Source organism: Tamandua tetradactyla, chromosome 18 (assembly GCF_023851605.1).
Source record: "Tamandua tetradactyla isolate mTamTet1 chromosome 18, mTamTet1.pri, whole genome shotgun sequence".
NCBI classification, from domain to species: Eukaryota; Metazoa; Chordata; class Mammalia; order Pilosa; family Myrmecophagidae; genus Tamandua; species Tamandua tetradactyla.
The window spans coordinates 22222453-22244700 of NC_135344.1; the positions used below are offsets into that span (position 1 = coordinate 22222453).

Sequence of the window (22248 nt, forward strand, 5' to 3'; positions counted from 1 at the left end):
TAAAAAAGATAAGGTCGAGACAGATAAAACAGCACAGATACCATTTCCAAGGCTGGCTTTGATGTTGCATCTGCTCTTTGTTGAGGTAACAAAGAAGTGACAGAAAGCTTTGAAGTTTGAACAAAACTGCTGGTACTCTTTCATAATGACTTTGATAATATTAAAATGAAATGTAATTGTCATTGGTGGTGCAATTATATGAATTTTGTCATATGTATTGACTGGGAGAAAGCAAATGAAATGTATTTTTCATTAAACAGTTTTGCTATTAAAAATGGGGAACTTTGAGAAAAGGAGTCTTTTTTTTTTTAAATATTCTGTGATCATGTAAGAGCATCATCTAGAGTAGGCCTGGTTTTTCCTGATTTTTTACAGCAATGAATATGAAATAAGATCTACCTTCCTTGCACCCCTGAGCCTCCTGTGTTCTAAAGCTGCCTCTTCTTCTTTTATCAGTCTTATCACCCGTGCCATAGTTGCAGGGAAATGCCACCACCGGATGGGGTTGTTATCAGTGTCATCTCCTCCGTTGGTCTCAGATTTCTAGAAGATTAATCATTACTTTCTTTGTTACTTTATGGTGATCAACCTTCAGGGGACAGCTTTAAATGATCTCATAACCTAAAAATATTCAACATTTTTTGCCCCACTGGCATTGATAACAGCCAAACCTCAAGAAGCACAGCACCACTGGGAAAGATAACGCAGCCAAAGGGGAACAATAAGATTGAGAACTGAGAAAAGTAAGTGCTGTTCTAATAAAAATGAATGAACGCATGGTGACATAATATTTTGATAAATTGGATACTACATTTTCCATCCAGACAGAAAATGGTTATATGTATAAAAAATTGCATTAGAGAACTGAATAAAATTGAACCATATCGCATCATTACTAAGGTTTTTTTTAGTATCCTGTGCCTTATATTACTTTTTCCAATACTTGTATCAGCCTACCGTGTAAAAGAATCCCAGCATGTTTAATGTTAAAATAAAGACAAATGTACTTGGCATTATCATAATCAACCAAACCCTTTTCATCTTCCTTGTTTGTAAAGCTCCTTAAAATAGGTATTGTCCCTCCTTTCTTTTCTGTAATCCCTAGGTCACTAGGTTGATTTTCACCCCAAGGAACAAAAATAAGAACCAATCTAATAGCCAATTTATTTTATTATTCTCTATCAATAATATACAAATATATAACATGTTCACTTTTTAAAGACAGTTCATTCATTTATTCAACAATATTTATCAAATATCTATTATATATGTAGCACTGTTCTAGGACCTGGAAATGGGTAATGAAGAAAGCACAAAGTCCATAAACACATGGAGCTTTTATGTATACATACTATATGTATACACACATACACAGAGAGAGAGAGACAGAGAAAAAAATAAATTAGGACAAAGGGATAAAGTGAGGGCAATGCTTTGTACAGGAGGGTCTATCTAGGTGTGGAGTGTCTGAGAAGGTGACATCTTAGTAAAAAAGACCTGACTGAATTGAGGAGAGAAGCGTGTAACTATCTGGAGGAAGATTTTCCCAGAAGGAGAGGATTTGACACAGGAAATTCTTGCCATTTTGAGGCTCAACAAGAAGGCTGACAAGTTAGAATGTAGCGAACAAAAGAGAGGGTGGTGGGAAATGAGAATCAGAAGTCAGCCAGGGACCCAGCAAAGGAAGGAGCTTGGATTTTCTTTTTTTTTTTGGCTTGGGCAGGCTCCGGCATTCAAATCTGGGTCTCTGGCATGGCAGGCAAGAAGGGACCTTGGATTTTATGCTTCGTACGATGGGAAGCCACTGGAACCCTAAACACAGGAGAGTGACATGGTTGACATGGTCTGACCTGCACTGGTGAGAAGCATTCTGGCTGCTGTGTTGAGAAAGGGACCACCAAAGGAAGAGAGGAAGCAAGGAGACGTTGGAAGGTTTCTCCTCCATCGGTGAGAAAGGAGGGTGGCTTGGACGGGGTGTAGAGGCGGAGGGCCTGACTGGATGCTCTGGGAAAGAGTCTCCAGGGTTTAGTAGTGAATTAGGCACAGCAAGCCCCACGGAAGCAAGGAGTCAAAAATGGGACTCCAAGTGATTGGGCCTAAACAATGAGGTGAATGATGAGACCATTTATTCAGTTTTCTCATTTCAATCTTTCAGTTTGTCTTTAAGCAACTGAACAGTCCAACTTATACAAGAGAATAGGAATTAATCTGTGCTACAGAATTTAAAGAATATAAAATCTTTCTACTCTCCTATTCTCACCCAAACCTTTTCTTCTACATGGCTCAAATTTCTTCACTTTAATTCTTTTCCCAAAAGTCTGCAATCTACCCTCTAGAGATTAACTTGGGTCAACTCGTTTTACTGCTGCATTAATATAAAATGCAAAAACACTTACGAGATTTGGCAGGCTATTTATTATACGTGTTTTAGTGGGAATTGATAGAATCAAGGTGTTTTCCTTCCCCAACCTCTAAACCAGTATTGAAGGGGATGTGGCTCCCTGAGTGAGACACTGAAAGGAAACATTTGGAAACATATGGTACTTAGGTAATAAAGAAGTCTGAAGTAGAAAAATGAAATGTGAGGCTTTGGAAAGCTAAAGGTCAGTATGAGCTCACTGCCCCTCTGAAACCCTCAGGGAAGGGATAAGAGATATAATCAAATGGTTACTATTTTATCAAGGGCAAGTACTACTCTATACCAAGAAGAGAAGATCTTCTCTGTAGCAGCAAACACTAGTGTACTTCAGCACATATTACAAATATTTATTCTCTAGATTAATTAAGAAAAGCCTTTAACAATTTTATATTATAAAGTCAGTACAGGTTGAAATTTGAGGAGATACTATAAAAGGAACACAAGTAGGGGGCTATATTTGCAGTGACAGTATTTCCCAAATCAAAAGTAAGCAAATAAAATTGGCTAGGCTTGCTTTTAATTAAGAGAAAAAGACAAAAATTGAACTTATAACTGCCTAAGTCCTGTTGTTACCCTACATAAGTTGTACAACACAGTAATAGGCATTATGGGCTTGAGAATGCTAAAGCACCTTCTCAGAATGTTATGTCATCACAGTAAATCAAATACTTCATGAGCATTTACTTCATTTTATTTACCCTACACTCACAATCAAAAGCACATTTCCAGGGCTGTGCAACATTGGCTCAGTGACAGAATTCTTGCCTGCCATGCCAGAGACCAGGGTTCAATTCCTGGTACCTGCCCAGGCAAAAAAAAAAAAAAAAAAAAGCACATTTCTAGGTTTCTGTTACTAGAGATATTTTTTGTGGACTGAACTGGTCTTCTCCTTTTTTTAGTTTCTTCTCTTACCTAACAATATATACCTTCTGAGGGATTTTTTGGCTGGGAGTATACTTCAAGTATTAAGTCAGCAATTGCTTTATTCTATAAAATCTACCTATTAAAGAGGTACAGAATGAAGGTTTTATGCACTGTGGGACCAAAACGAACCTAAAAAGAGACCTGACCCTTAAATTCACAGGATTTACCTCTAAGTTGGTTCAGTGATTAGAAGAAAGGCAGTTACAAAGACAGAGGAGGTACGCTATCTTGGTGGTGCTATCTTCATGTATCTCGTCTCCATGCACACAAGCCCTTCCCCACACATACACACAAACTCACCCTGTTGAGCTCTTTGATACTGTCCGCTTCCTTCTCCCAAGTCGCCACTTCCTAAATCAGTATCATATTGTAGCACTTCTACTGGGAATGTGACAATTCCTCAACTGTGATGCTGAGTAAGAAGAGTTAATACACTTTGTGGTTTTAAAATATGTCCGAAAAGTCTTTGACAATCCTCTTCAAAATACAGGGCCTAATTCCGCTCTCCCTTGAATGTGAGCTGGACGTAATGAGTTACATCTAATGAGGAGAATGTGGTAGCAGTGATGGTGTGTGACTTTCAAGGCAAGGCCCTAAGAGACATTTTGGCTTCCACCTTGCTCTCCCTTCAACCACTCATTCTGCAGGATGCTGGCTGCTACATCAAGAGGACACTCAATTAGCCCTACTGAGAGGCCCATGTGGCAAGGAACTGATGCCTCCTACAAACAACCAACAGGGAATTAAAGGCTCGGGTCCAAATCTATGTGAATGAACTATCTTGGCGATCTTCAACCCCAGGCAAGGCTTCATATGACTTCATATTGACTGAAACTTAATGAAGGATATCGAAATAGAACCATCCAGACAAGCTGCTCCCGAATTCCTGGTCAAGAGAAATCACATGAGGTAATAAATCCTTATTATTATTTTAAGCTGCTAAACTTGGGGGCTAATCTGTTAAGCAGCAACAGATTACTAATATACATGTATAAAATAAAAAAGCTCCTCTTATTATCTTATCTAAGCCTCAGATGACTATTTAATATCATTCATTTCAGTAAACCACTTAACTCACCCCTAGGACTGTCATGTGCTGCTTCTTCCAGGGGTAATAACTTACCGGAGAGGTTTACTGTGATCTGGATAGTATGGGAAATCATTAAAATACCATGTTTTGGTTTTTCTACAGCTTTGTTTTACATCTATTGCATTTTTGTACTTTTCATTAATAATCACAACACAATGCTTTTCATGAGAAATTCTCATTTCATCTAGAATTTGACACTTTTAAATATTGACCTCTACATGCACATTTCAAGATATAAACATTGTATTTTCATGGCATTCTTGTAAATTCTCTATAAGGTTGACATTTTCAAACAAGCAGCTCAGAACAACATCAATTTTTTTCTCACACTATTTTAAACAATTCATTCTTACTTCTTAGAGAGGTAAATAAGTTGACCTTCATGCTTTAAATAAGTTATGTGTCTCATCAGATCTTTTAAATATCCCTGATGGCAATCTTACCTCTCTGACACACTCTTTAATGTGGCTCTTCGAACTCTAGTACATAACAGCTTTCCTAATTTATCCAAAAGCTAAAACCTATCCAACAATAGCAATAATGATAGCTGTTTTTTGAGGCTCTCTGAGTGCTAGGCACTGTGCTATGGGCTTTATATGTATTAATTCATATAATCTCACAACAACTCCATGACATCGGGACTGCTATTTTCATCCCCATTTAGAAGCTCAAGAAAGAGAATGTTTTAAGAAGGAAGGAGTCAGGAGCGCACTTGCCTGCAGAATCAGAAGCAGGAGGACCAGGTTCAAACCCAGGGCACAACTCCTACTAAATACCCCAAGGTACAGAGGCAGTCTTAACTTCACTGTTTGTTTCAGCATTTCCTCTTTTATTGTCTCCTTCAGAAACTGCCAGAGAAACTTAAGGAGTAACCCATGCTCTATCAGTGCACTTAACTTATATTAAATTGGCTATAATTAATGGTCTATGCAATGTCCTCTCAGGTTTTCTAATTCCCCAATGTATTAAAATGCACTACCCTCTTACACTAATATTAGGTTTAATGTTATAATTACCTAATGTATATTAGTGCTATTAATCACATCAACCATACAATTACACTTAGAATGTTGTCAAACACAGCCTTTCTTCTTAGCTATAGAAAGTGAGCAGTTAAATATGATATCAGGCTTTACAGCACTGACTATTAATGTCTCTGATGCTCTTTAACTACGAAATTAATTGCCTATGTCTCAAGAAGACATCTACATATCAAGATCCCTGTTTTCTAGAGGTCCAGCTATTCCCATGACATAGGTTCCCTCTTGCCTGGCTCCTCAGAGCTCTCTTTACTCGCTTCTTTAAGAGATCTTGCCCGGCATCCTGCATGCTGAGCCATTCCAATCACCAAATACCTATCTGTCCAGTTTCACCCTCCAACATGGTTTTGCTCTTTGCCAGAATTGTTGAGAGTTCATATGGTAAATAGTGATGGGAATGGATTTTGTTGTCAAAAGATCCAAACTTGAGTCACTTCTCCCTCTGGTATAGCCACCAGGGTTTGCTCAAGTTGCTTAACCTTCACATGTTTTGGCTTCCCCATTTGTTTAATATGGCAATAACTCAACTCTTGTGAGGAATTAAAGAAATGAGAAGCACTGAGAAAAGTGCAGAGAACATAGTCAATAGTCAATAAACCACAGTTATTATCTGTTGACTAATCTGATTAGTCTGTTTTGTTCTTTGTAAATGGATGCTGCTGGATCTAATGTCATGACTGTAGGCAATATATTGGAGAAAGGCCCTGTCCTACTTCGCTAGCTGCCAGAATGCAATATACCTAAAATGGAATGACTTTTTACAAGGGGAATTTAACAAGTTGCAAGTTTACAGTTCTAAGGCTGTGAAACTGTCAAATTAAAGTAAGTCTATAGAAATCTCCAAATTAAAGCACTAACAAGATTTAGTGCCTTCACTCAAGAAAGGCCGATGAAGTTCAGGGTTGCTCTCTTAACTGGAAAGGCACATGGCAGACATGGTAACGTCTGCTAGCTGTCTTCCCAGCTTCTTGTTTCATGACACTCCCCCAGGGGTGTTTTCCTTCTTCATCTCAAAAGGTCTCTGGCTGGTGGACTCTCTGCCTCACATCTCTGCCGTGGTTCTGCAGCTCTCTCCTTGTCTCAAGCCTTCTGTAAAACGGCTCCTCTCTTAAAGGATTCCAGTAAACTAATCAAGACCCACCTGGAATGGGTGGAGTCACATCTCCCTCTAATAAAAGGTTAATACCCACAATTGGGTGAGTCACATCTCCATGGAGATAACCTAGTTTCCAAACTACATTATTGAATAGAGATTAAAAAGAAATGGTTGCTCCCACAAGATTGATTAGGATTAAAACATGGTTTTCCTAGGGTACATAAATCCTTTCAAACTGGAACAAACCCTCTGGCTGAAATATTTTAACCTAAAGAAATGATAGAAATTGGGATTTTTAGGAGCTGGATAAACCTGAGACGAGAATAAATGTTTGAGATCAAGTAGGGTTGTTTGTTTTTCTGCTAATGAAATTCCACCACAAAACAAACATTTAGTTCACTTAAGCAGAAGTAGTAAAGTAAGAACCAAGGGAGAATGAAGATTGGATTTGGAGGGAGAGTGATTACTTTCATTTTGGATACGAGTTTTTTTTTTTCCATGAGACTTCCAAATGAAAACATCTAGTAGGAAATAGGGCAAGCAGAGCAGGAAATAGGTCTACAGGGGAGTTTTAAAGCTGAAGTCACCAATATACCTGTTAGTAAGTGAGACTGTCCTCAGAAAAAGTGTAGACTGAAAAGGGAAGAAGGTGGTGACACAGAATCCTGAAAAACACCAGTAAGTAAAAAAAGGTAGCCACAGATGGAAAAAGAACTTCAGATAAATGAAAGAACTTGGGGTGCAAAGGAAGCCCAAGGGAAGCTAAATGTTTCAAGAAGAGAGTGGTCAAAGTGCTGCTCAGAGTACAAGTAAAGGGAATACAGGAGACAGTCTACTGCATTTTGCCACTAGAAGGTAATCAGAGGGTTTTGACAGAAAGTTTCAGGAAAGTACAGGTTGAAGCTCAATTTCCCAGAACTCATGTACAATTTACAATTAATATATTACTGTTCTAGTTTGCTAGCTGCCAGAATGTAATATACCAGAAATGGAATGCCTTTCAAAACAGGGAATTTAATGCATTGCTAGTTTACAGTTCTAAGGTCAAGAAAATATCCCAATTAAAGCAAATCTATAGAAATGTCCAATCAAAGGCATCCAGAGAAAGATGCCTTGGTTCAAAAAGGCCGATGAAGTTCAGGGTCTCTCTCAAGTGAGAAGGTACTTGTGAACAGGGTCAGGGCTTCTCTCTCATCTGGGAAGACATGTGGTAAACACGGCATCATCAGCTAGCTTTCCCTCCTGGTTTCCTTTCATGAAGCTCCCCGGGAGGTGTTTCCTTTCTTTGTTTCCAAAGGTTGCTGGCTGCTGGGTTCTCCACTTCTCGTGGCTATGTCGTTCTGCTCTCTCACAATCTCGTATTTTCTAAAATCTTTCCTGTTTCATAGGATTCCAGTAAACTAATCAAGACCCACCCAAATAGGTGGAGACACGCCTCCACCTAATCCAATTTAACAACCACTCTTGATCAAATCACATCTCCAAGGAGATGATCTAATTACAGTTTCAAATGTGCAGTACTGAATAGGGAGTAGAAGAAAAGGCTGCCTTTACAAAATGGGATTAGGATTAAAACATGGCTTTTCTATAGTACATACATCCTTTCAAACCAGCACAACTACTATACTATTTATCACTGTCTTAGTATGTCAACTATAATTTTCTCTTTATTTTATAAATTTTAATCTTGTCTCCCTAAATGGATATTATGTCCTTTATCACAGGAAATCTTCAGTGTGTTTCATGGTTCTGGGCAAACAATATTAAGTGCTAAAGGAACTCTTGCTAATGGAATGACTGATAAAATTTCCACTGGGAATGTCAGATTACAAAAATGGGCACTGGTCTGCCATGCTGGAGACCTGGGTTCGATTTCTGGTGCCTGCCAGGAATTTTTTAAAAAGGGGGGGGGGGGCACACTTGTGAGATCCAGGAACTGTTCTCTTGGATCCTGCCCCATTTCCTGTCCCAGTGTGAGGAATGGTAGACACCAGAAGTGGCACTCTCCATCAAAAGGCACCAAACCCCCTGATAATCCATGATCTAATCACAAACCCTAAAGCCATCTTCCCCATGGCCGCTAAAGCTTGAGCCCAGAGAATATCTGCTGTGGACCATGTAGCTAACCCAAGAAATGGGTCCTTTGATAGGAGTGTGGAACTATGACTAAAGTTCCACCATCCCACCTAATGATGGTTTTATGGATTAAATGGTGTCACCCAAAAAGAGACACTGACTTTCATATTCCAGAACCTCAGAGCGTGAGCTTATTTGGAAACAGAGTCAAGACAGGTAGAATTAGGAAACTTAAAATGAGGTCCTACTAGAGTACAATGGGCTCTTACTACAACATGACTGATATTCCTACAAGAAGAGGAAATTTAGATAGACAGAAGGGAGAATGTCAGGTGACAACTGAAGCAGAGAAACATGATTGCTGGCAAGTCACCACTAGAAGCCAAGAGAGAGGCATGACACAGATTTCTCCTGAAACACTTCAGAGGTAGCAGGACCTGATTACATCTTGAAAACTCTGAGACAATACTTTTCAGTTGTTTTAAGCCACCTGGTGTATGTCACTTTGTTACAGCAGTTCAAAGAAACTAAAAGAGACAGGTACACAATAGGTTCCCCAGGATCCAGACAGCTGATGTAGTGTTAGGTTTCTTCTTCTTTAAATATTTCCCAAGAAGTGAAAATAACCTCTGAATTCATTTAGAATTACCCTCATGACAGCTGGATCAGAAGTGGCAGCAGAGAATGATAGGACAGAGATGGCCAGCAACTATCTTTAACTGATTTAACTTCAGAGAGCTGCTTGGAGAGGTGATAAGATCTTGAACTGAGAATCTTCTTACAAACCTGGGTGAACAGGCTATGTAAAAGAAGCAGAGGTGAGAGATCCCCAGTGATGAGAAATCTCTAAGAAACCCACAAAATACCTGAAGACAGTCCATTTTGACCATCTGATACTGTCCCAAAAAACCCCAACTATGTCAGGAAGAAGATTTCAGCCCTTTTACCTCTCCTCTGCCTCTCTTCAACCACAGGAAATCAGTGGTCTCAGCTATACATATCAGGAAGGGGTGCTGTTAAAAACACATGGAGATGGAGGTGGGGCAAGATGGTGACATAATGATGTATGAAATTTAGTTCATCCTCCAGAGCAGCTAGTAAAGGAACTGACTGCAGGGAACAACTGTTGCAAGGACATCAGTGACCAAGACACAGTATACACCACTCTGAGCCAGGTAAAATGGGTAAGATCCCATACAGAACTCAAGTCCCCCAAGCCACGGAGGCCAGTGCCCCTACCCTAGGGATAGGGCAGACTGGTTTCCCAAAAGGAAAGGAAACAGATTTTACTAGTAACATGGACTTAGCTCAAGTTTCAGAATTAATTAACAAATTTTGACTATTGAAAATAGGTCCTGAGCACAGACAAACCTGGAATAAGCATTTAAGTAACCAGGAGTTTTTTGCACCAGCAGAGAGGGTATGGGGTTGTTAAAAAAAAAAAAAAATCAACCAGAGGCTTTCTGAGTTGGACAGCACAAAATACTGGAAAAGGGGTGGACCAAAAGAAAAAAAAACTACACCTCAAGCTCTTGATTGGCAAAACCCAGGGAGCAGGGTCCAACTCTGAAGAGGCTTTTGGTTTGCTGGTTTGTTTTCATCTCTTAACAGCTGATTAGATAGAACAAGCACTCTCAGACTCCATCACTGCCCAAGGCAAGGACAGAACTATGGCATGTATGAGAGACAAAGTAACTAGCTAGATGAAAGAGGTTAATTCCCTAAAGGACGTGTCCTTCCAAAGAAAAGGGTAGTGGGGTCCAGATCAAGTAGAGGCACTCCTTCAGGGAGCAGGACCCAGGGACTGGAAAGCAGAAATAATCAAAGCCTGCCCACTACAGCAGCCTCTCTCAACAACACCCCTGCAGGGAGAGTCTGCTGAAATTATAGGCACCATATCACTTTATGCTGGCAGGAAGCTGTGGTAGACAAGTAACACATACTGGGCAGGATAGGAAAAGCAGAGTGTCTAGAGGTGTTTCCCTTTCAGGGAAAATGATGCTGGCTACTCTAGCCTCATGAGACATAGAAATGTCTTGTCTGGGAAAACCTGACTGGGGTCAGTAATGTCTGAGAAAACTCTCCTCAAAAAAAGACTCCATATAGGCAGAGCAAAAACAGAAAAACATGAACTGAAAATGTCTGGTCAGTTAAACAGAACCTATATTAGAGGTCCAGAATAAGTTGAACTGAAAGTCAAAGAACAGACAGAGAACAAATCCACCCAGCAAGAAAACCCTAGGTAAAAGAGTGAAAAACAACCTCCAGAATAAACTGATTAAGAAAATAAAATGCCTAGATGCCAGCAGAAAATAACGAGTCATGCTAGGAAAATCAAAGATATAGCCCAGTCAAAGGAACAAACCAACACTTCAAATGAGACACAAGATTTGAAACAACAAATTCAGGATGTTCGAACAGACATGCAAAACCACATCAAAAATCAAATCAACAATTTAGGGACGATATAAAGAAGACATTGGGGAACATAAAGAAGAACTCAAAATTTTGAAAACACAAATTGCAGAACTTCTGGGAATAAAAGGCAACACAGAAGAGATGAAAAGACAATGGAAACCTAAAAGAACAGATCTGAAGAGGCAGAAGAAAGGATTAGTGAACTAGAGGACTAGACATCTAAAATTCAACACACAAAAGAAAGTACAGGGAAAGGAATGAAAAAAATGAGCAGGGTATCAAGGAACTGAATGAACATGAAGCACATGAATACAGGTGTTGTAAGTGTCCAAGAAGGGGAAGAGAAGGGAAAAGGAACAGAAAGAGGAATAGAGGAAATAATCACTGAAAATTTCTCATGTCGTAAGAAAGATATAAAATTACAGATCCAAGAAGTACAGCGTCCCCAAAAAGAACAAACCAAAACAGATCTAATACACTTACTAATCAGATTCTCAAATGTCAACGACAAAGGGAGAATTTTTAAAGCAGCCAGAGAAAATCAATCCATAACATACAAGAGAAGCTCAATAAGACCATGGGTGAATTTCTCAGCAGAAACCATGGAGGCAAGAAGGCAGTGCTATGATATAGTTAACATTCAGAGAAAAACTGCCAACCAAGAATTCTATACCCAGAAAAACTCTCCTTCAAAAATGAGGGGGAGATTAAAATATTTTCAGACAATCAGTGAGTGAATTTGTGACTAAGATACTGGCTCTACCAGAAATATTAAAAGGAGCACTACAGACAGATAGGAAAAGGCAGGAGAGAGACGTCTGAAGAAGAGTATAGAAATGAAGACTATCAGTAAAGTTAAAAATAAGAAAAACTGGATATGACATATAAAATGGAAAAGTCAAAATGGTAGAAGAAAGCACTGCCTTTATAATAATAACATTACTATGTTAATGGATTAAACTCCTCAATCAAAAGCCACAGACTGGCAGAATGGATTAAAAAACAGGACCCATCTACATGCTATCTACAGGAGATGCACTTTAGACCCAAGGACAAAAATAGGTTGAAAGTGAAAGGTTGGGAAACGTTATTTCATACAACCAACCACCAGAAAACAGCAGACGTAGCTATATGACAAATAAGACTTCAATTGTAAAACAAATAAAAGAGACAAAGAAGAATACTACGTAATAATAAAAGGAACAATTCCAACAAGATGACATAACAATCATAAATATTTATGAACCATCAAACATTAGGGACACCCAAATCAACAGGACAAGTTTTCTTGAGGTTTGCTCTTATGAAGCATATATATGTAGGGGAGAAGCTTACCCTACCTATAAGTATTCCCAAGAGTAACTTCTGGAGGTCTTCTTTTGTTGCTCAGATGTGGCCTCTCTCTAAGCACAACTCTGCAAGAGAAATCAATGCCATCCCCCCTACATGATATCCAGGGATGAAAATCTCCCAGGCAGCATAGGAGATGAATCCCAGGGATGAACCTGGCCCTGGCACCATGGGATAAACAATACTATCCTGACCAAAAGGGGGAAAAGAAGTGTAACAAAAAAGGTAACAGTGGCTGAAAGAGTTCAAATACAGTCAAGAGGTTATTCTGGATGTCACACTTACACAAACTTCAGTAAGGCATTCCTACCTATCACAGCTAGCTGAATCCAAATGAAAACCATTCCTGCCAATCCTAAAGAACACCTACGGTGTTATATAAGATTCTACAAAGGTTTCATGTACTAGGGTAACTTTTCAGAAACCTACAACTCCAGATGGGTCCCTGGACCAGATAAGCCCTGAAATGCAGAGGGGGCACCCTCTCCAGAACATCAACTAGTTCTATCCATCTATTCCATATTACTGATAGCCCCTTCCAACATGAAAATACAAGAATGGGCATAGCTCAATTACCCCTAAAGAATAGGAGAAAGATCAAAGGTGATAGTGGAGTGTAACAAATTACTTTGATTACTGAATCATTACATTAATATTTCTTTTAGTCTCTGTGCTGTTTTTGAAATTGTTTATGTCCCCTAGAAGAGCCAGGTTTTAATCTAAGTCCCATTTCATAAAGGCAGAATAATCCCTATTCAATACTGTATGTTTGAAACTGTAATCAGATCATCTCCCTGGAGATGTGATTTAATTAAGAGTGGTGTTAAACTGGATTAGGTGACAACATGTCTCCACCAATTTGGGTGGGTCTTGATAAGTTTCTGGAGTCCTATAAAAGAGGGAACATTTTGGAGAATGAAAGAGATTGAGAGAGAGCCAGAGAAGAACGACACAGCCACGAGAAGGAGAGAGCCCACTAGCCAGCAACCTTTGGGGATGAAGAGGGAAAATGCCTCCCGGGGAGCTTCATGAAACCGGAAGCCAGGAGAAGAAGCTAGCAGATGATGCCGTGTTCACCGTGTACCTTTCCAGATGAGAGAGAAACCCTGACTGTGTTTGCCATGTGCCCTCCCACTTGAGAGAGAAACCCTGAACTTCATCGGCCTTCTTGAACCAAGGTATCTGTCCCTGGACACCTCTAATTGGACATTTCTATAGACTTGCTTTAACTGGGACATTTTCTCAGTCTTAGAACTATAAACTAGCAAATTATTAAATTCCCCTTTCAAAGGCCATTCCGTTTCTGGTACATTGCATTCCAGCGGCTAGCAAACTAGAACGGTCTCCAATATCTTAGAGCAGTTAAAATTGTGGAACTGTAAGCCATACCAAACTGAAATCAGTTCTACAACTAATTGTTGTGCTGTGCTTTGAAGTTTATTGTTTTGTATATATGTTACTTTTCACAAAAAAGACAAAGTTGATTGTGATGATTAAAAAATATTTATTCCTTCTAGACTCCTATATTCTAGAGCAGCCAGAAGGAAAGATCTGAGATGATGGTATGGCAGCCCATGACAAACTCTGGGATCTGTCCTGTAACCACTTGTTGAGAGTGCTTTCAAAACTGTTGCTTATTTCTTTCTTTGCTTTGTATATATGTTATATCACACAATAAAAAAAGTTAAGAAAAAGAAAAAGAAAAATCCGTGGCACACAATAAGATCCATGTCCATAAAGTAATTGGAGAGAACACAAAAATCTTAGCGTTCTGGAGGATATCAAAAGGAAGACAGAGAGGGGCAGTCTAAGGCAATATGGTTCCCAGACTTTGCTGCAAATTGGAAATCACCTGTCTCCTCCCCCAACTCCCCCATCCCACCACCTACCTCCCACCATTCTGGTTACACCAGTATGGGGTGCATTCCAGGGCATCAGGATTTCTTAAATGCCCCCAGGTGATTCTAATGTGCAGCAAAATTTTGAAACTATAGGTCCAAAGTTTATTCAGGAACTCAATGCCCCTGCAGGCCAGCAATCCCCTTTGAGGTAAGTCTACCTGAATTGGTTTTCCACCTAGACTGATGGTTGCAGTGGGGCAGAGTGAACTCCTTCAGCTGGGCTTTCAGAGCAGTTGTGGCACCACCTGTATGGAAAATACACAAGTCTTCAATTATACCTTAGCTTTGTACTCTCTGAACAGTATGGATGAGTTTATAACTTGAGTCCAAGAAACTTGTAAGAGAAAAGAATTGTCATAACTTCCCTTCAAAAACAAATTAAAATTTCCCCCAGTGCTCCAACTCATTTGGGTAGAGATGCACCCCATTTTAGTCTTTTAGAGGTCCTTTCCCCAGTCCCAACATTGTCCTACATGCCAAGGATTCCTTCAGAGAGCAAAATATCCTGGGAGGATCTCTACCTCCTTTCATCAGTGGCACCAGATCACCTCAAAATGCACACTACCCAAACCCATATGTTGCATTTGTTTTTTGTTTTTTGTTTTGTTTTCTTTTGTTTTTGTTTTTTTTTTGGCGGGGGGGTGCATGGTCCAGGAATCGAATCCATGTTTCCCACATGGAAGACAAGCATTCTACTACTGAATCACCCATGCATCCCCACATATGTTTTTTAAAAGACTGTGGAAACCATTCTGTCAATAACCACAAAACAGGCTTTACAAATAGGTTATCATTAATTAAAGAAATCAGTTTCAGTAAATCAATGAAATGTTCACTTGTCAAACTGATTGGAGACCAGGTTTGCTTAATTTCCCAATTAGGAGATTTTCATACCTACTTCAGACTGCAAAAGAATAACAAACATGAATTCTGTCTTCAAAACCTTATAATCTCATAATCCTAATGTAAAGAAATAAAGTGGCAATGAAAGTACAGATTAAAAGCACAGTAATCAGAAAAGGAAGATATATATTTATCATGGGGAAGAGGAATAAGAGACAAGGGGATCAGAGAAGATTTTATCATGGAAAATGACATTTGAACTAAACACTAAAGAGTAGCTTTGATTAGCCTATGCAATGAATACTTATCATTTATTTCCATAAAATACCAATATACTGAGTACAGCAGGAATTATCATTATCATCTCAATTTTCAAATGAAAAAAAAAACCTGAGATCAAAGGTGACTTATGTAAACTATTCAATTTCACACAGCTACGTAAGGATAAAATTTGGACTTGTCTGCTGATAACTCATTCCACTTTCCCAAAATAGCTCACTTAATGGATATTTTTTATATGATAATCATACTAAATGTTGTAGGGAAAAAAAGTACTTTTATTGGCAGGGAAGCCTCCCTTCCCATGCTAATCAAGAAGTTTTTCTTACAGAGAAGATAGGATTCAACAAATAAGTATGACTGCTGAATCATTATATTGATATTTCTTTTAGTCTCCACTGTCTTGGAGCAGTCAAAAGGAAAAACCTAAAATTGCAGAACTGTAACCCATACCAAACTCTGAAATCTGTTCTGTAACTAACTGTTGCAGTGTGCTTTGAAATTTATTGCCTTTTTTGTATATATGTTATTTTTCACAATAAAAAAATAAAAACAAAAAATTTTTCTTGAACAATGTGCTTCCAGTTTATCTACCCACATGAGAAACTTAAAGATTCAAGGAAATTGAAAGTAGTTTCTCATAAAAAAGCTGAGAGCACCAGACCAAGAAAACAGGAACCCGCTCAAAACCCAGAAGAAGTCAACCCTTGGTTGGTATAATCACACTGGCAAAGAACTTTCATAGTCGGATGGTGTATTACTTTGCTAAAGTTACCAGAATGCAATATACCAGAAATGGAACAGCTTTTTAAAATCTATTAAGTTGCAAGTTTACAGTTCTAAGGCCATGAAAATGTCCAAATTAAGGCACCAACAAGAGGTTATCTTCACTCAAGAAAGGCTGATGCTGTCCAGAGCACCTCTTGTCAGCTGGAAAGGCCCCCAAGAGGTTGCCTTCACTCAAGAAAGGCTGATGCTGTCCGGAGCACCTCTGGTAAGTTGGAAAGATCCCTGGCTGACCTCTGCTGGTCCCTTGCTCCTGGGCTCTGCTGCTTTCAGCCTCTCCCGTAGGGGTTCCTCACCTGGCTTCTCCAGGGCTGGGTTTCATCTCTTGTCTTCTCTTGGCTCTCTCCAGGTCCTGGCTTACTTAGCATTTCATGGGAAGGCTCATGGAGATGTCTGCTGGGCCCTGTAATTACAAACGCCTTGGTTCTTGTATTACTCTGCTGGCTCTGAACTCTCCCTAAAATGTTTCCCCTTTTAAAGGACTCCAGTAAACTAATCAAGACACACCTTAAATTGGTGGAGTCACAGCTCCATCTAATCAAAAGATCACACCATAACTGAGTAGATTATATATCCATGGAAACAATCTAATCAAAAGATTCCACCCTAAACAATACTGAATGAGGATTAAGAGACCACAGCTCTTCTGGGTACATAAAATTTTCTAACCAGCACAGATGGGTTCTAGGTTTATTCCATTTTTCCAAGAAAGTAAGTTCAGGGTGTCATACTGTGCATTAGGAATTGAAAGGAGAGTGACAGAGTCACCTTTATTTGAACTCACAGGCTCTACCTGAGAATCATGAGCGCCCCCTATTTATTTTATTAAAATGTTTGCTTTTTCTTGAGATCAAGAATAGAAAACAAATGCAAATGAGTGAAGCTGTGTTTTACTAATTCACACACAGATCCCTTCCGAACTTTATCATTAAAAAATAATGGTAGTTTCAAAGGTTAGATTTGACAGTGACAGAGAAGGATACCAGAGAGGCTGGCAGGGGAAGTCACTGAATCCCAGGGTACTACACAGTGTGTCTTATACTTTGGCTGGTGTACTAACTCCATGCCCTGAAGAGTGAATACTGCAGATCAAAGCACTGCCAACCACATCATGTCTTTGTCAAAAAAATTCCCGAGTGCAGTGCATGGTGAGCAGCATTAGGGCCTATTATAAAAAAGAAAAACTATTTCCCATGTTTGTTTTTCCAATGTTTAGGTGATGCAATGGGATCAAATTGTTATTTAAAAAATTTATTTGACTGAGAAAACAACAATAAAAGTATAGTTAAGGTCCCCATAAGCTTTGTTGGTATTTTAAATTCCATGTGCAACACTCAATTCATAGAAAATAGTCCCCTTTTGAAATGATTTGTGAAACTACAATAAAATGCTTGTTGCAGAAATACTTAAGAGAGATGCTAACACAGCATACGTTTTAGTTGGCTTTTACATTCATGTCTTATATTCTTGTGTTGTACTGTTTCTCTTATTAAATAAATCAAAGTGCCTTACACTTCTTGCCACATCACGGGAAGAAAATAATTTCCTTTCAATGAAAAAATGATTACAAAGAAACTGCCTGACAATTTTAATAACTCAACTGGCAAAAGACTGCCTAGGAGTTTAGCTTTTGGAAGCTAACATCAGCCTTGTTCCTCATCTTGGGGATACAACAAATATGTTTCTTTCTTGATGGTCAGAAAGAGCAACTGCAAAATGCAAAACGAAACTCAAGAGTATTTTACGAAGAATACTAGTATTACTCACAACCAACTTCATGAAAGATGCTGTGCTAGTCTCTTTTAATAATCATTTAATCTTAAGCCCCCCTGCAAATTATATAGGCATTATTATCCTTATAGTACACATGGCAAATTAAGAGAAATCTGAAAATTTTTCATGTCACAACACTAATAATTGGCAAAGTTAGGGTTTAAACCCTGTCCGTATGCTTCCAAACTCAGAATTCATACTACACTACCACATGAATATCTAAATGATATATATTTACCAAATCTTTGGGCTTAATACTAAAATCTCATATAAAGCCCCAAAAATAAAACTAAAAATTTATAGTAGAACTATCCAGTGTGAAGGGATCTTTACATCAGCAAAAATTTGAAGAGTACCTATTATGGGCAAGGAATATTTTTCTAAAAGCTGTGGGAAATATAAAGAGTTATAAAAGAGAGTCACAATTGACCCATCTGACATGCACAGTAGCTTAAACTTTAACCAATAAGTGACCTATACCTCATTATGTACTAAAACTCATACCCATCATCACCATTTTCTTACATATGTTCTATGATTAAGCATGTAATCAAACTACACATGCTCAATAATTAGATCATGTCTAACTTTGTTATGTTGAGCCATTATGCTCATTATCCTAAAACCTGTCCATTTTTTGATACCATAAACCTATCAGCATAAATGCAGTTCAGGGAAACAGATTTTTAGGCTGATAAGACATCTGATCTCCTGCTTCCTCGCCTAGTGATAAACTCCTTTTCTCTTTGAAAGTCCGGTGGCTCAGGAATTGGTCATTTCAGCAAATAGGGGAGAGAATCCACCACTTTTGATTGTTATCAAAAGGTTGCGTTTTTGACCAGTAAGCTCATAGTTCTGCCAGAGCAGAGAATTTCTGCAGAAAAATAAAGAGGTCAAAGGAGCCCAGGTTTTAGATAAACTGCTATGTTCATAATCTAATTTAATAGGGAAGCTCCAAGCTTACTGTATAATTTTCCAAAATGTAGACAATTAAATTAGCAGTAGCAATATAAATATACACATACATGTTTAAAATAGCCATACATATTTAAAACAGAAACATATTTCTCATTTACTCATTAGGACAATCATGTTTCACAAGTACAACAGATATTCCCAATTTTCCACTGGAAAAAGTAAAACATAATCCAATACAAAGGATAATACTATTGTGCTCAAAACACAGCCAAAGAAATAAGCTTAACACTGAAAAGATGCTTAAAGAGTATAAACTACATGTATTTGCTGTCAATAGTTTTTTAAATAATTTTGGGTTATACAATAAAAAAATGTTCTTTTAGATAGATCAGAAAATTGATTCCTAAACACGAATATAAAAACCACCGATAATCCTATCACCCAGGCTGACTACTATGTGCCTTTTGATACATTCCTTTCCACACTTATTTTTATGTACTCTGAATACATGTATATATTAAAATAAGAAATATTACAACACATACCGCTTGGTAACTTGCCTTTTCCACTTAACACTATTTCTACAACAAGAATTGTCTCTCTCTACCTCATCTTAATGATTGCATGGCAAACACTGTAGAGATAAACTACCATTTATTTAAACAGTCTCCTGTTTTGTGATATTCTAATTGCTCCTGAACTCATTAATCCCACATAAAGGGATCACTGGAAACAGCTAACAGAAGGAAGTTTGGTAATAAAATTTGGGAGGTGCTAGGACAAAATTGCAAAAGGCTTTCAAAATCCACATGAACCCTTAAATAAGGACTCTGTTTATCACTAGGACATCAGATGCTGAACCCATACACAATGAAGGAAACCTGGGAGCCTTACATCTGACAAAAGCCCAGAAATGTCCCATACAGAGTGGCTCAGACACTGGGTCAGGGCTAAATCTGTAGGAAGAAATATCAGTGGGCTGAACCATGAGGGAGTGGGGACAGGGGCTGACACAACTGTCCTTTTCATTCACCCTCTCTGCACACGCAAATCTCACCTGTCCTGGAAAGCTCAGCTAAAGTCTAGTTCCATAGCCTTTAAAACTTATCTACTAACCCTGATCTCATTCCTTAAATTCCTGTGGTATATTCTAGCCACACCTCATCATTTAAACATTTCATTACAATCTGGCTTTTCATCTTTTTTAGCTGTTATCCCTTCAAGAAGTCAGCAAGACAGTCGAGCCCAGGTGCTCCATCCAGCATATTTCTTTGTTGTCCCATGGCAGCAACCATCACAGAAATATCTGTTGCACATAAAATACTCCCACTGAAAAAAATTCTTCTTTTCTTGATTGAGAAAAGGTGACTAAGAAGACTCAAGCATACCCACAGCATAGGGGGCCGAGCTGGTAACTGGGAGCTCAATCAGTGAGTCCTTATTCCTGAAGTTGGAGGAAACCCAAGTTGGATTTCTCACTTTTATCCATCTTTGGCTCACTGGTCCACTATGGCTCTTGAGATTTGCTCTCGGTGTGAGAACTGTATCTGGCATTTCTCTTCCCAGAGCAAGATTTCAATCACACATTTCCAGGATTTACGTAGAAGCTGGATACAGAAAATGCAAGGGGCTGCTGTGAGAATAGGCATCTTTGTGGTCCAAGCACAGCCTACGTGTTTGCACTCAATCAGCATCTACTTGGACAAATGCCTGTGTATTTCAGAGGTGCTCTCAGAGCCTGCTGACGTGGCCATCCCTTGAGGAGTGACTTCTCTTGTGAATGAACAGACAATGTGATATGCAGTGATTCTCCAAAGTCAAACTTCAATATAGCGCAGCTTGCAAGCAGAGCCCTGCTTAAACTAATTTACAGTCACATCTGACCCCATGCCCAGGCCTTATCAAGTAACAAGGGCATTAGCTCACAGCACTTTTTTTTTTTATCATCACATAGTTGCATATTCATCATTTCTAGAACATTTGCATCAATTTAGAAAAAAATAAAAGACAACAGAAAAAGAAATAAAACGATAACAGAAAAAAAAAAGATTATACATGCCATACCCCTTACCCCTCGCTTTCATTTACCACTAGCACTTCAAACTAAATTTATTTTTTAACATTTGTTCCCCCTACTATTTATTTTTTTAATTAATTAAAAAAAATTAACACAACATTTAGAAATCATTCCATTCTACATATGCAATCAGTAATTCTTAATATCATCACGTAGATGTATGATCATTTCTTAGTACATTTGCATTGATTAAGGAAAAGAACTAGCAAAACAACAGAAAAAGATATAGAATGATAATATAGAGAAAAAAATAAAAATAATAATAAAAAAATATATATATATATAAAAAAACACAAACAAAAAAAAAAAAACTATAGCTCAGATGCAGCTTCATTCAGTGTTTTAACAAAATTACATTACAATTAGGTAGTATTGTGCTTTCCATTTTTGAGTTTTTGTATCTAGTCCTGTTGCACAGTCTGTATCCTTTCAGCTCCAATTACCCATTATCTTACCCTGTTTCTAACTCCTGCTGGTCTCTGTTACCAATGACATATTCCAAGTTTATTCTCGAACGTCGGTTCACATCAGTGGGACCATACAGTATTTGTCCTTTAGTTTTTGGCAAGACTCACTCAGCATAATATTCTCTAGGTCCATCCATGTTATTACATACTTCATAAGTTTATTCTGTCTTAAAGCTGCATAATATTCCATCGTATGTATATACCACAGTTTGTTTAGCCACTTGTCTGTTGATGGACATTTTGGCTGTTTCCATCTCTTTGCAATTGTAAATAATGCTGCTATAAACATTGGTGTGCAAATGTCCGTTTGTGTCTTTGCCCTTAAGTCTTTTGAGTAGATACCTAGCAATGGCATTGCTGGGTCGTATGGCAATTCTATATTCAGCTTTTTGAGGAACCACCAAACTGCCTTCCACAGTGGTTGCACCATTTGACATTCCCACCAACAGTGGATAAGTGTGCCTCTTTCTCCGCATCCTCTCCAGCACTTGTCATTTTTTGTTTTATTGAAAATGGCCATTCTGGTGGGTGTGAGATGATATCTCATTGTGGTTTTGATTTGCATTTCTCTAATGGCCAGGGACATTGAGCACTCACAGCACTTTTAACAGCCAAATTGTTTCTTGTAACAGAAATTATTTTAAAAATTATAACAAAAATCTAAAGATTTGGAGAATCAGTGTTTCTTTTACCTCTGAATCACTGTATCAGATTTTCTTCTTGAATTTCAATTTTACGCCATGAGAGAAGAAAATATTTCCTTTCCAAAGCACTAAGAAAGGTGCATTTTA

At 38.4% G+C, this 22248-nt stretch overlaps 1 long non-coding RNA gene across 2 annotated transcripts in view; it reads right to left on the reverse strand.

The window, feature by feature from the left end:
• Positions 1-284: 284 nt before the first annotated feature.
• The window catches only part of LOC143662001 (uncharacterized), a 79147-nt gene continuing 57183 nt past the window's right edge, over positions 285-22248 (reverse strand). For both annotated transcript variants that reach the window (XR_013165078.1, XR_013165075.1), the window contains exons 2-5: positions 16519-16625; positions 14473-14559; positions 3644-4229; positions 285-543 (exon numbers count right to left, since the gene is read on the reverse strand). This is a non-coding gene — a long non-coding RNA (uncharacterized LOC143662001). The remainder of the gene's footprint in view (positions 544-3643; positions 4230-14472; positions 14560-16518; positions 16626-22248) is intronic.